Source organism: Choloepus didactylus, chromosome X (genome assembly GCF_015220235.1).
Source record: "Choloepus didactylus isolate mChoDid1 chromosome X, mChoDid1.pri, whole genome shotgun sequence".
Lineage (NCBI taxonomy): Eukaryota > Metazoa > Chordata > Mammalia > Pilosa > Megalonychidae > Choloepus > Choloepus didactylus.
This window is the reverse complement of record NC_051334.1, coordinates 87,177,572-87,189,629: the sequence shown is the minus strand read 5'-3', so window position 1 is coordinate 87,189,629 and position 12,058 is coordinate 87,177,572.

Here is a 12,058-nt window from a genome sequence, read left to right as displayed (position 1 = left end):
ATTTACTTTGGATACTTTATGGCCTTAAGACTAATTTTGTAATTAAATAAACCCCCTTTATAAAAGCTGATCCATTTCTGGTATTTTGCATAACAGCAGCATTAGCAAACCAGAACAGCTTCTAATTCAGAAACTTAAAAAAAAATAGATGTTATACTTACATGAGGTTAGGGAGCCCAATTGGAGACCCTGTCACAGTGGTCTGTGTAGTTGAACAACACTGGGGATAATTCCTGCTTATATCTCTTCTTCCCTGTGATATATTTAACTGTAAGTCACAGGTAATCTGTCCAATCTATGTGGGTCTGTAATGAAATTTCCCAAAACAGATTTCACTGGAAATATCTGAATCACCGTATTAACTTTTTGTGTAATCTGGAAAAGATACTTCTTTTCTGGTACATAACTCATCAACTTCTTGCTTCCCTTTGAAGATTTAAGGAATGTAGACTTCATTGGTTTGAGCACCAACCACCTAAGTTTTTGAACAAGTTAAAGTTTGGCTGCCCCAAATCCTTTGTGAAGAAAAGCAGGCTATAAGGAAATAGACATATACATATAATTAAAATAAGTTAGAATTGAGGTTGAAGGCAGAGTAAGAGTCATAAGAAGGATATGATGCCATGAAATTTGAAAGTTCTGTTTCCATAAGAATCTATGCCAGTAAGAGTGGCTTTTCTTCTTTTTTGTCATTTTTTTACTCTGTGTGTGTGTATGTGTGTGTGTGTGTGTGAGAGAGAGAGAGAGAGAGAGAGAGAGAGAGAGGGAGAGGGAGAGAGAGAATCAGTCACCGAATAAGAATAAGAGCAGGGCTCTCCCTGAGGTTAAGGACTTTTAATCTGGTGGCAAGGTTTTCTTTAAGACTTTGTTTATTCAAGTAAAAGCAGTTTTCAAATGTTCCCAGACTTAACAATAGAGTTAAGTAATAACATCTCCACCTTGTATCTGTGTAGCCCATTAACCTTCACATGCAGTTTTCTCAAAAAACAACCATCATCACAACTGCATACTGTGAGCTAAGCAGTCATTTTTCAGATGGGAAAACTGAGGACCAGTGATAAAGCCAGAACTAATACCTATATTTATGGGACTCTTGGCTCCAGACTATTTCTACTATGCCAGAAGAGGAGGTAAGTAGAAGATTGAAAGAAGTTGGGAGAAAAGGGCCATGCCCAAGGTGGCAAGGAGAAGAGAGCTTGAAAATTTGAAACTGAAACAGAATGTTGCCATTGGTTTGGGAACTCATAGCCATGATCCTTCTAGAAATACTTCCTTAGTTAGGATATATTTAGTAGTTTCTTAAAAAGGGGTACTTGTCACTTATTTCAGGGCTCATCAACATTTCTCAGAACCAATTTTTTCCAAGGCAAAAGGATTGGGCAGGCAATGGAAGCTTGCCCTGACAGTGTAATACATAGGACATTGTAAGTTGATACAATGCTAGGATTATCCTAGAAATACCTACCAGGAATGGGCTATTGGCAGCTGTTGGCAAACAGTTGACTTGTTTGTCCTTGAGGATCTGCCACTGGAGCATGGTTGACTGGTGAGAAGACTCATAATCTGTTTTAATACATGAAATCTGGCACCTGCTCTTTTCTCTCTCTCTCAGAGCCAAGGGGTATTCTCAACTTCATTCCCTGATTAGCAGCACAGAGCACCTGGTGGCAGAACACAGTAAGAGGTTCCCATTTCTGTAAAAGGTGGAAAAGCTGTGGAAAGAAAATAAATGCTTTAAAATCACCCCTTGCATTAGGCCTGGTATGCAGGCTTGCAGATAGTTGTAGGCTATGACTTTCCCATTCTTCATTTCCCTATGTCAACTTGTGTAATGACTACAAGGTACCATGAAGCCAAGTTCCCTCAAAGCAAAAAGCTATTTCAGAAGTTCTCAGTAGTTTGACTAGAATTAAAATCAAACTCCTACCTCCCCCAGAAAGCCTTTGTTTTTCACCATCCCAAACTGTATATCATCACTACCTGTCTCCCTTCTTTCCTGGGGATCCTGCTATATTTTCAAAGCCTCTCATTTGGCCCTTATCACACATTTCCATGTAGCATGGAAGTAATTTATATAAATGCTTAACCTTCACTACCCACATGCTATTAGGACTTAGAAGGAATTACTTTTGCTTTTCCACAGCTCTCATCATAGTGACTTAGACATAATAAGCTCTCATCTCAAAGAAATAATGAAATAGAAATACTCATGGTGATAATTTTCCTTAGTTCCATATTTTTAATATATTTTTACTGTGAAACTTAGCACATATACATAACAGTGATAACTTTCAAAGCACAATTTAGCAAGTAGTTAGCAAATTTCAAAGGATGTTATGGGTTACAGTTCCACCATTTCAATTATTACCTACTAGCTGTTCTAATAACCTATCATCTAAGGAAATATTCATATAAAAATTCAGTATTCACAATCCTTTGTTAAATCCTATCTTGTCTGTTGCTACCCCTTCCTCTCATTTAATCACTTTCTTGATCTTTAGGGGTGTCTAGGCAGTGACCACCCTAACTTGTTATGAAAAGGGGTGTTGACATTATGGGGAAGGGAGCTGCATCTTGTTGTAGTTCTTAAAGAGACTGCTGCCTCTGGGTTTTAGGACTTGTCTAGCATAGGAACACTTTGGTGGGTTTAAGTTTCTGTGATATAAATTTAGTAACTGAAACTTTTATAGAATCTCAGGTAGGGACCTAGGTATTTTGGGACTACTGTTGGTTAGGGCTTGGCATATGGTGGCCACTTGGGATATCTAGCTGGAGTTTGCATAAGAATAACCTCCAGGAGAGCCTCTTGACTCTATTTGAAATCGCTTAGCCACAGTAACCTTATTTTGTTACTTTTCTTTTCCCCTTTTTGTTCAAGAAGTCATTTTCAATCTCTCAATGACAGGGCCAGGCTCATTCCTGGGAGCTATGTCCCACATCACCAGGGAGAGTCACTCCCCTGGGAGTCACTTCTCATGTAGGGGGTTTAATGAATTTATTTGCTGAGTTGGGCTTAAAGAGAGAAAGGCCACACCTTAACAACAAAAGAGGTTCTCTGGAGGTGCCTCAGGCATAATTATAAGAAGGCTTAGCCTTCCATTTACATCCCTAAATTTCACAAGAGCAAGTCTTAAGATCAAGGGCTTCAACTCAGTAGGTAAATTCACTGTCCTCCCCCCTACATGGGACCTGACTCCCAGGTGTATAAATCTCTCTGGCAACATGGCACATGACTCCTGCAGATGAGCTTGGACCAGGAATCATAGGATTGAGAAAGATTTCTGTACCAAAAGGGGGAAAAGAAATAAAAAAAAATTAAATTTCAGTGGCTGAGAGATTTCAAAAGGAGTCAAGAGGTCATTCTGGGGGTTACTCTTATGCCATATATAGATAACCCTTTTCAGTTTTTAATTTATTAGAATAGCTAGAAGGAAATATCTGAAATTGTTGGACTGCAACCCAGTATCCTTGATTCTTGAAGACAATTGTATAACTATATAGCTTATATGGTGTGACCTTGTGATAGTGAAAACCTTATGGCTCACACTCCATTTACTCAGTGTTCTAGTTTGCTAATGCTGCCAGAATGTGAAACACTAGAAATGGACTGGCTTTTATAAAGGGGGTTTATTTGGTTACACTGTTATAGCTTTAAGGCCATAAATGACTAAAGTAACACATCAACAATCAGGTACCTTCACTGGAGAATGGCCAATGGCATCTGGAAAGCCTTTGTTAGCTGGGAAGGCACGCGGCTGGCATCTGCTCCACATGGCTGGCATCTGCTTCAAAATGGCTTTCTCCTAGGATGTTCCTCTCTAGGCTTCAGCTCCTCAGAAATGTCACTCTTAGCTGCTCTTTGTGTGTTTGTCCTCTCTTAGCTTTTCTGGAGCAAAAGTCTGCTTTCAAAGGCCATCTCCAAAATGTTTCTGTAAACTTCAGCTCCTCACTCAGCTTCCATGCATTCTTCAAAGTGTCCCTCTTGGCTGTAGCAAGCTTGGTCCTTCTGTCTGTGCTTATATAGTGCTCCAGTAACCTTATCAAGGCCCACACTGAAAGGGGGGCCACACCTCCATGGAAATTATCCAACTAGAGTCATCACCCACAGTTGGGTAGGGTGCATCCCCATGGAAACACTCAAAGAATTACAATCTAATCAACACTGATGCCTCTGCCCACACAAGATTATATCAAAGATGATGGAATTTTGGGTGACATAATATATCCAAACAAGCACACCCAGTTTATGGACAAATGTTTATAAAAATGGAGAGAGGAAGTAAATGAATAATAGTGAGGGTGAGGGGTATGGGATGTTTTGGTATTCTTTTTTACTTTCAGTTTTATTTTTATTCTTATTTTATTTTTATTTTTTGGAGTAATGAAAATGTTCAAAAATTGATTGTAATGATGAATGCACAATGATATGATGGTACTGTGAACAATTATTGTGCACTTTGGATGATTGTACTGTATGTTGATATATTTCAAAAAGAGCTGCATTAAAAAATAAAAAATATTTAACAAATAAAAAAGATTCAGAGGCAGGGCAAGATGGCAGAGTGGTGAGGTCTAGGTTGTAGTTATTCCTCTGTGGCAGTAGGTAGAAAGCCAGGAACTGCATGAACTAGACACTGCAGAGGAATTTGAGATTGGACAACCTTCATACAATACTCAGAAACATGTGGAACAGCTGAGATCAGTGAAATCTGTAAGTACTCCTGGCCAGGGGGCCCATGCCCCTTCCTGCCAGGCACAATCTCAAGGGAGGAGGGGCCATCAGTGCTGGGAACCAGGAGGGAGAATGAAAGCTGCAACCACAGATAAACTGAGAGCAGATACCAGAAAATCTGGGAACAGTGGGCCCAGCAGAGAGGAGATAGTGCTAGCAAAACAGCAAAAAAATATAAAACAAAATAAAAACAGAAACTTTTTGGAGTCATGTGAACCTAATACAGAGAAGGGCAGGGCTGAAACAGAATCAGACACATATGCAAATCCAAGGAGGGAGAGCCCTTTTCTGAAAAGCCAGCTTCTCTGCTTTCTTGATTGCTCCTTAATCACCCTCAACTCCTGGTCTTTTAGCATTTCAATAGCCCATTAGATCTGCAAGGACTGTAAATAGTCCATACTGGGCCCTTCCTCTTTTTTTATTTCTTTTCTCTTTTTTTAAACAATTATTCCAAGAAGCCCACTACAGAAAGTCTCAAAGACTTGCAGTTTGGGCCCAGGCAAGAGCAGAGCTAAGATAGCTCTGAGAAACAAAGCAATATAGTGGCAGAGAAAATTCACTAAACACTCAGATCCCAGGAGTTGGAATTCATTAACTGGCTTCAGTCAGCCATGCCTCCAACAGGGTCAGGGTCAACTGGAGAACTAAAGTCTCCCTGCCTCCTTACACTGGTCAGGGAGCTGCTGGCTGGCAAGCACCAACTGCTGGACAGCATAGGAGAAGCACAGAGTCTAAAGGCCTCAAAGTATGGCTGCATTTTCAAGGAAACTCCATAACCTTCTCATGAGACTTGGGCCCCTCTGGACTAGGAAAACCCAACTGGGGCAGACCATATCTGAGGAAATCACCACACAAAAAGGCTACATAGAGGCAGGGCAAGAAACAGAAAAACAAGAGATGGAAAACTCTGATCAACTAAACAGAATCTAAGTTAAAAGTCTAGAATAAGCTAAACTAAATAACAAAGGTTAGAGAACAAACCCAATCAACAAGAAAATCCTAGGTAAAAGAGTGAAAACAAACCCCAGAATAAGCTAATCAAGAAAGTCAGCTGCCTAGACAGATTAGATAATGAGCCATACTAGGAAACATGAAAATATGGACAAGCCAAAGGAACAAACTAATAGTTCAACTGAGATACAGGAGTTGAAGCAATTATTGCTAAGTCAATTCAATGAGCTGAAGGAAGAACTAATTGGATGTGTTCAAACAAATCTAAATCAATTCAAAAATCAAGTCAATGAACTGAGGGAAGACATAGCAAAAGATGAAGGGCATAAGAAGGACAGTGGATGACCAAAAGAAAGAATTCATAAACTTGAAAAAACAAATGACAGAACTTATGGGAATGAAGGGCATAATGGAGGAGATGAAAAAGTCAATGGAGGGATACAACAGTAGATTTGAACAGGCAGAAGAAAGGATCAGTGAATTGGAAGACCAGACTTCTGAATTCACACATATGAAAGAACAGATGGTGAAAAGAATGGGAAAATATGAGCAGAATCTTAGGGAGCTGAGTGACAACATGAAACACACAAACATATGAGTTGTGGGTCTCCCAGAGGGAGAAGAGAGGGGAAAAGGGGCAGAAAGAATAATAGAAGAAATAATCACCCAAAATTTCCCAACTCTTATGAAAGACAGAAAATTAGAGATTCAAGAAGTACACCATGCCCCAAACAGAATAGATCCCAATAGATGTACTCCAAGACACTTACTGACCAGATTGTCCAATGTCAAAGACAAAGAGAGAATTCTGAAAGCAGCAAGAGGAAAGCAATCCATCACATAAAAGGGAAGCTCAATAAGAAAATGTACAGATTTCTCCACAGACACCATGGAGGTGAGAAAACAGTGATATGATATATTTAAGATACTGAAAGAGAAGAACTGCCAACCAAGAATTCTATATCTGGCAAAACTGTCTTTCAAAAATGAGGGAGAGGTTAAAATATTTTCAGATAAACAGACCCTGAGAGAGTTTGTGAATATGGGACTGGCACTACAGGAAATACTAAAAGGAGTGCTACAGGCTGATAGGAAAAGACAGGAGAAAGAGGTTTGGAGAAGAGTGTAGAAATGAAGATTATCAGGAAGGATAAAAAGAGAGAGAGGAAAAAATAGGATGTGACATATAAAATCCAAAAGACAAAATGATAGAAGAAAGTACTGCCCTGAGAGTAATAACACTAAATGTTAATGGATTAAACTTCCCAATAAAAAGACACAGACTGGCAGAATGGACTAAAAAAACAGGACCCATCTATATGCTGTCTAAGAGAAACTCACCTTAGACAAAAGACAAAAAATAGGCTGAAAGTGAAAGGCTGGAAAATGATATTACATGAAAACAGCAACCAGAAAAAAGCAGGAGTAGCTATATTAATATCAAAGTAGGCTTCAACAGTAAAACAGTTGAAAGAGACAAAGAAGGACACTGTACTAATAAAAGGTTCACTTCATCAAGAAAACATAACAATCATAAATATTTATTCACCAAGCCAGAGTGGCCCAAAATTCATGAGGCAGACACTGAGAACACTAAATGGAGAAGTAGATAAATCCACAATGATCATTGGAGACTTCAATATACTGCCCACATCAATGGATAGAATATCTAGACAGAGGATCAACAAGGAAAAGGAGATGTTGAATTGTATTATCAATGGAATAGACTTCACAGACATTTATAGAACACTACACCCCACAACAGCAGATCTCTTCTTGAGTGCTCATGGTACATTTTCTTTTATTTTTAATTCAGTTTTACTGAGATATATTCACATACCATGCAGTCATACAAAGCATACATTCAATTGTTCACAGCACCATTATATAGTTGTGTGTTCATCACCAAAATTAATTTTTGAACTTTTTCATTTCCACACACACAAAAATAATAAGAATAAAAATTAAAGTGAAAAAGAACAATTAAAGTAAAAAAGAACACTGGGTCTCTTTTTTTTTTTTCCTTGTCCCCATTTTTCTACTCATCCATCCATACACGACAAAGGGAATGTGGTCCATATGGCTTTCCCAATCACATTGTCAACCAGCATAAGCTACATTTTTATATAATCATCTTCAAGCTTCAAGAGTTCTGGGTTGTAGTTTGATAGTTTCAGGTATTTACTGCTAGCTATTCCAATTCATTACAAACTATAAAGTGCTGTCTATTTTGTGTGTAAGAGTGCCCACCAGAGTGACCTCTCAGCTTCTTTTGGAATCTCTCTGTCACTGAAGCTTATTACATTTCCTTTCACATCCCCCTTTTGGTCAAGAAGATGTTCTCCATCCCACAATGCCAGCTCTAGGTTCCTCCCCATGAGTCATATTCCACATAGCCAGGGAGATTTACACCCCTGGGCGTCAGATCTCACGTAAGGAGGAGGGCAGTGATTTCACCTGCCAAGTTGGCCTAGCTAGAGAGAGAGGGACACATCTGAGCAGCACAGAGGCATTCAGGAGGAGACTCTTAGACACAATTATAGGCAGACCTAGCCTCTCTTTTGCAGCAACAGTCTTCCCAAGGGCCAGTCCTGTGGTAGAGGGCTCAGCCCATCAAATCAGCAGTCCTCTATGTGTGTGAGCACATCAGCAACCATCAAAGTAGGGAAGGCCAACACCTCTGCATTCTCCACCACCTCCTCATGGGGGCTCTGCATATATTTTCATTGTTTTATCTTAATTAACTTTTTTTAAATTAGCTATTATCAAAATTTTTTAAAAAACCTACAATAAAAAGCATTTCAAACAAGCCATAGCAAGGTAATAAGAAAAAGTTAACCTAAAATACTACTTTACTTCCAACATGTTCCCACTCTACCCCAAGATAATAACTTAATATAGCAGCATTTCTGTGAACTTCTTCCTACAATACCCACCAGAAATAAACAAGCCATAGTCATTCCTGGGCATTCCCAGAATGTTAAAATTACCCATAATAGCTTATCTGTTCTTATTGTTTATCATTCCCCCTTCATTAATTGCCCTCTATCGCTAGTTCCCCACATTCTACATTATAAAACATTTATTTTGCATTTTTCAGTGTTCACCTTAGTGCTAGAATAGAATATTTCTCTTTTTGTGCCTGGATTATTTCACTCAGCAATATGTCTTCAAGGATCATCCATGCTGTCATGTGTTTCATGATATCATTCCTTCTTACTGCCACATAGTGTCCCATCATGTGTATATACCACATTTTATTTATCCACTCATCTATTGAAGGACATTTGGGTTGTTTCCATCACTTGAGAATTGTGAATAATGCTGCTATGAACATTGGGATTCAGATATCTGTTCATGTTACTGCTTTCAAATATTCCAAGTATATATGAGAAGTGCAATTGATGGATCAAATGGTTACTCTATATATAGATTTCTAAGTAACTGCAAGATTGAAATCCAGAGTGGCTGAACTATTATACAATGAATAAGAGTTCCATTTCTCCACATCCTCTCCAGCACTTGTAGTTTCCTGTTGGTTTAATGGCAGCCAATCTAATTGGTGTGAAATGGTATCTCATTGTGGTCTTAATTTGCATCTCACTAATAGCTACAGAAGCTGAACATTTTTTAATGTGTTTCTTGGCCATTTGTATTTCCTGTTCAGAGAACTTTCTTTTCATATATTTTGCCCATTTTATAATTGAGCTGACTGTACTATTGTCATCGAATTGTAGGATTTCTTTATATATGCAAGATATCAATCTTTTGTCAGATACATGGTTTCCAAAATGTTTTTCCCATTGAGTTGGCTGCCTCTTCACCTTTTTGAGAAATTCCTTTGAGGTACAGAAACTTCTAAGCTTGAGGAGTTCCCACTTATCTATTTTTCCTTTTGTGGCTTGTGCTTTGAGTGTAAGGTTTAGTAAGTGGCCACCTAATACAATGTCTTGAAGATGTTTCCCTACATTATCTTCTAGGAGGTTTATGGTACTGTCTTTTCTATTGAGGTCTTTGATCCACTTTGAGTTAATTTTTGTGTAGAGTGTGAGTTAGAGGTCTTCTTTCATTCTTTCAGATATGGATATCCAACTCTCTCAGGCCCATTTGTTGAAAAGACTGCTATGTCCCAGTTCAGTGGCTTTGGGAGCCTTATCAAAGATCAGTCGGCCATAGATCTGGGAGTCTATCCCTGAATTTCAATTTGATGCCATTGATCAATATGTCTATCCATGCTGTTTTGTCTACTGTGGCTTTATGATAAGCTTCAAAATCAGGGAGTGTAAGTCCTCCCACTTTGTTTTTCTTTTTTAGATTGTTTTTAGAAAATTGAAGCATTTACCTCTCCAAATAAATTTGATAGCTAGCTTTTCCAAGTCTGCAAAGCAAGTTGTTGGAATTTTGATTTGGAATTGCATTGAATCTGTAGATAAGTTTGGGTGGAATTGACATCTTAATGATATTTAGCCTTCCTATCCATGAACATGGAATATTTTTCCAACTTTAAAGATCCTTTTTTGTTTCTTTTAGGGTTATGTAGTTTTCTTTGTATAGGTCTTTTACATCTTTGGTTAAGTTTATTCCTAGGTACTTGATTATTTTAGTTGCTATTAAAAATGGTATCTTTTTCTTGAGTTTCTCTTCACATTGTTCATTTCTAGCATATGGAAACATTACTGACTTATGTGCATTAATCTTGTACCCTGCTACTTTGCTAAATTTGTTTATTAGCTCTAGTAGCTGTGTCATCAATTTCTCAGGGTTTTCCAGTTATAAGATCATATCATCTGCAAATAATGACAGTTTTACTTCTTCCTTTCCAGTTTGGATGCCTTTTGTTTCTTTGTCTTGCTGGATTGCCCTGGCAAGCACTTCTAGCATAATGTTGAATAATGGTGGTGATAGTGTATATCCTTGTCTCATTCCTGATCTTGGAAGGTTTTCAGTCTCTCACCATTGAATAATATGCTGCCTGTGGGTTTTTCATATACGCTCTTTATCATATTGACAAAGTTTCCTTCAATTCCTACCATTTGAAGTGTTTTTATCAAAAAAAGGATGTTGGATTTTGTCAAATGCCTTTTCACCACCTATTGAGATGCTCATTTGATTTTTCTCTTTTGATTTGTTAATGTGTTGTAACACATTGATTTTCTTATGTTGAACCATCCTTGCATGTCTGGAATGAACCCCACTTTGTTATCGTACATGATTTTTTTAATGTGTCTTTGAATTTGACTTGCAAGTATAATGTTGACAATTTTTGCTTCTATATCCATTAGGGAGACTCGCCTGTAGTTTTCCTTTTTTGTAGCATCTTTTCATGGTTTTGGTATTAGATTGATTTTAGCTTCATATAATGTGTTAGGTAGTATTCCGTTTTCTTCAATGTTTTGAAAGAGTTTAAGTAAGATTGGTGTCAGTCCTTTTTGAAAGTTTGATAGAATTCCCCTGTGAAGCCACCTGGGCCAGGGCATTTATTTGTGGGAAGTTTTTTGATGACTGATTGGATCTCTTTGCTTGTGATTTGTTGGTTGAGGTCTTCTATTTCTTCTCTAGTCAGTCTAGGTTGTTCATATGTTTCCAGGAAATTGTCCATTTCCTCTACATTATCCAGTTTGTTGGCATACATTTGTTCATATTATTTTCTTATAATTTTTCAAATTTCTTCAGGATCCACAGTAATGTCAACTTTCTCATTCATTGTTTTGTTTCTATGGGTCTTCTCTCTTTTTGATTTTGTCAGTCTAGCTACGGGCTTCTCAATCTTGTTGATCTTCTCAAAGAACCAACTTTTGGTATTATTTATCCTCTCTATTGTTTTTTTGTTCTCTATGTCATTTATTTCTGCTTTAATTCTTGTTATTTCTTTTCTTCTACTTGGTTTAGGATTAGTTTGTTGTTCATTTTCTAGTTTGTTCAGTTGTTCTATTAGATCTTTGATTTTAGCTCTTTCTTCCTTTTTGATGTATTTGTTTAGTGCTATAAATTTCCCCCTCAGTACCACTTTTGCTGCATCCAATAGGTTTTGATATGTTGAGTTCCCATTTTCATTCATCTCTGTATATTTAGCCATTTCTCTTGCTATTTCTTCTTTAACCCACTGATTATTTAGAAGTGTGTTTTTTAACTTCCAGGTATTTGTGAATTTTCTAAATCTCTGATGGTCATTGACTTCTAAATGTATCCCATTGTGGTTTGAATAATTTCAATTTTTTAAAATTTATTGAGCCTTGCTTTATGTCCCAGCATATGATCTATTACGGAGAAAGTTCCATGAGCATTAGAGAAGAATATGTATCCTGGGATGTGGGGCAAGATGGTGGAGTGGTAAGTTGTATGTATTAGTTACTCCTCCAGCACAGTTGGTGGAAA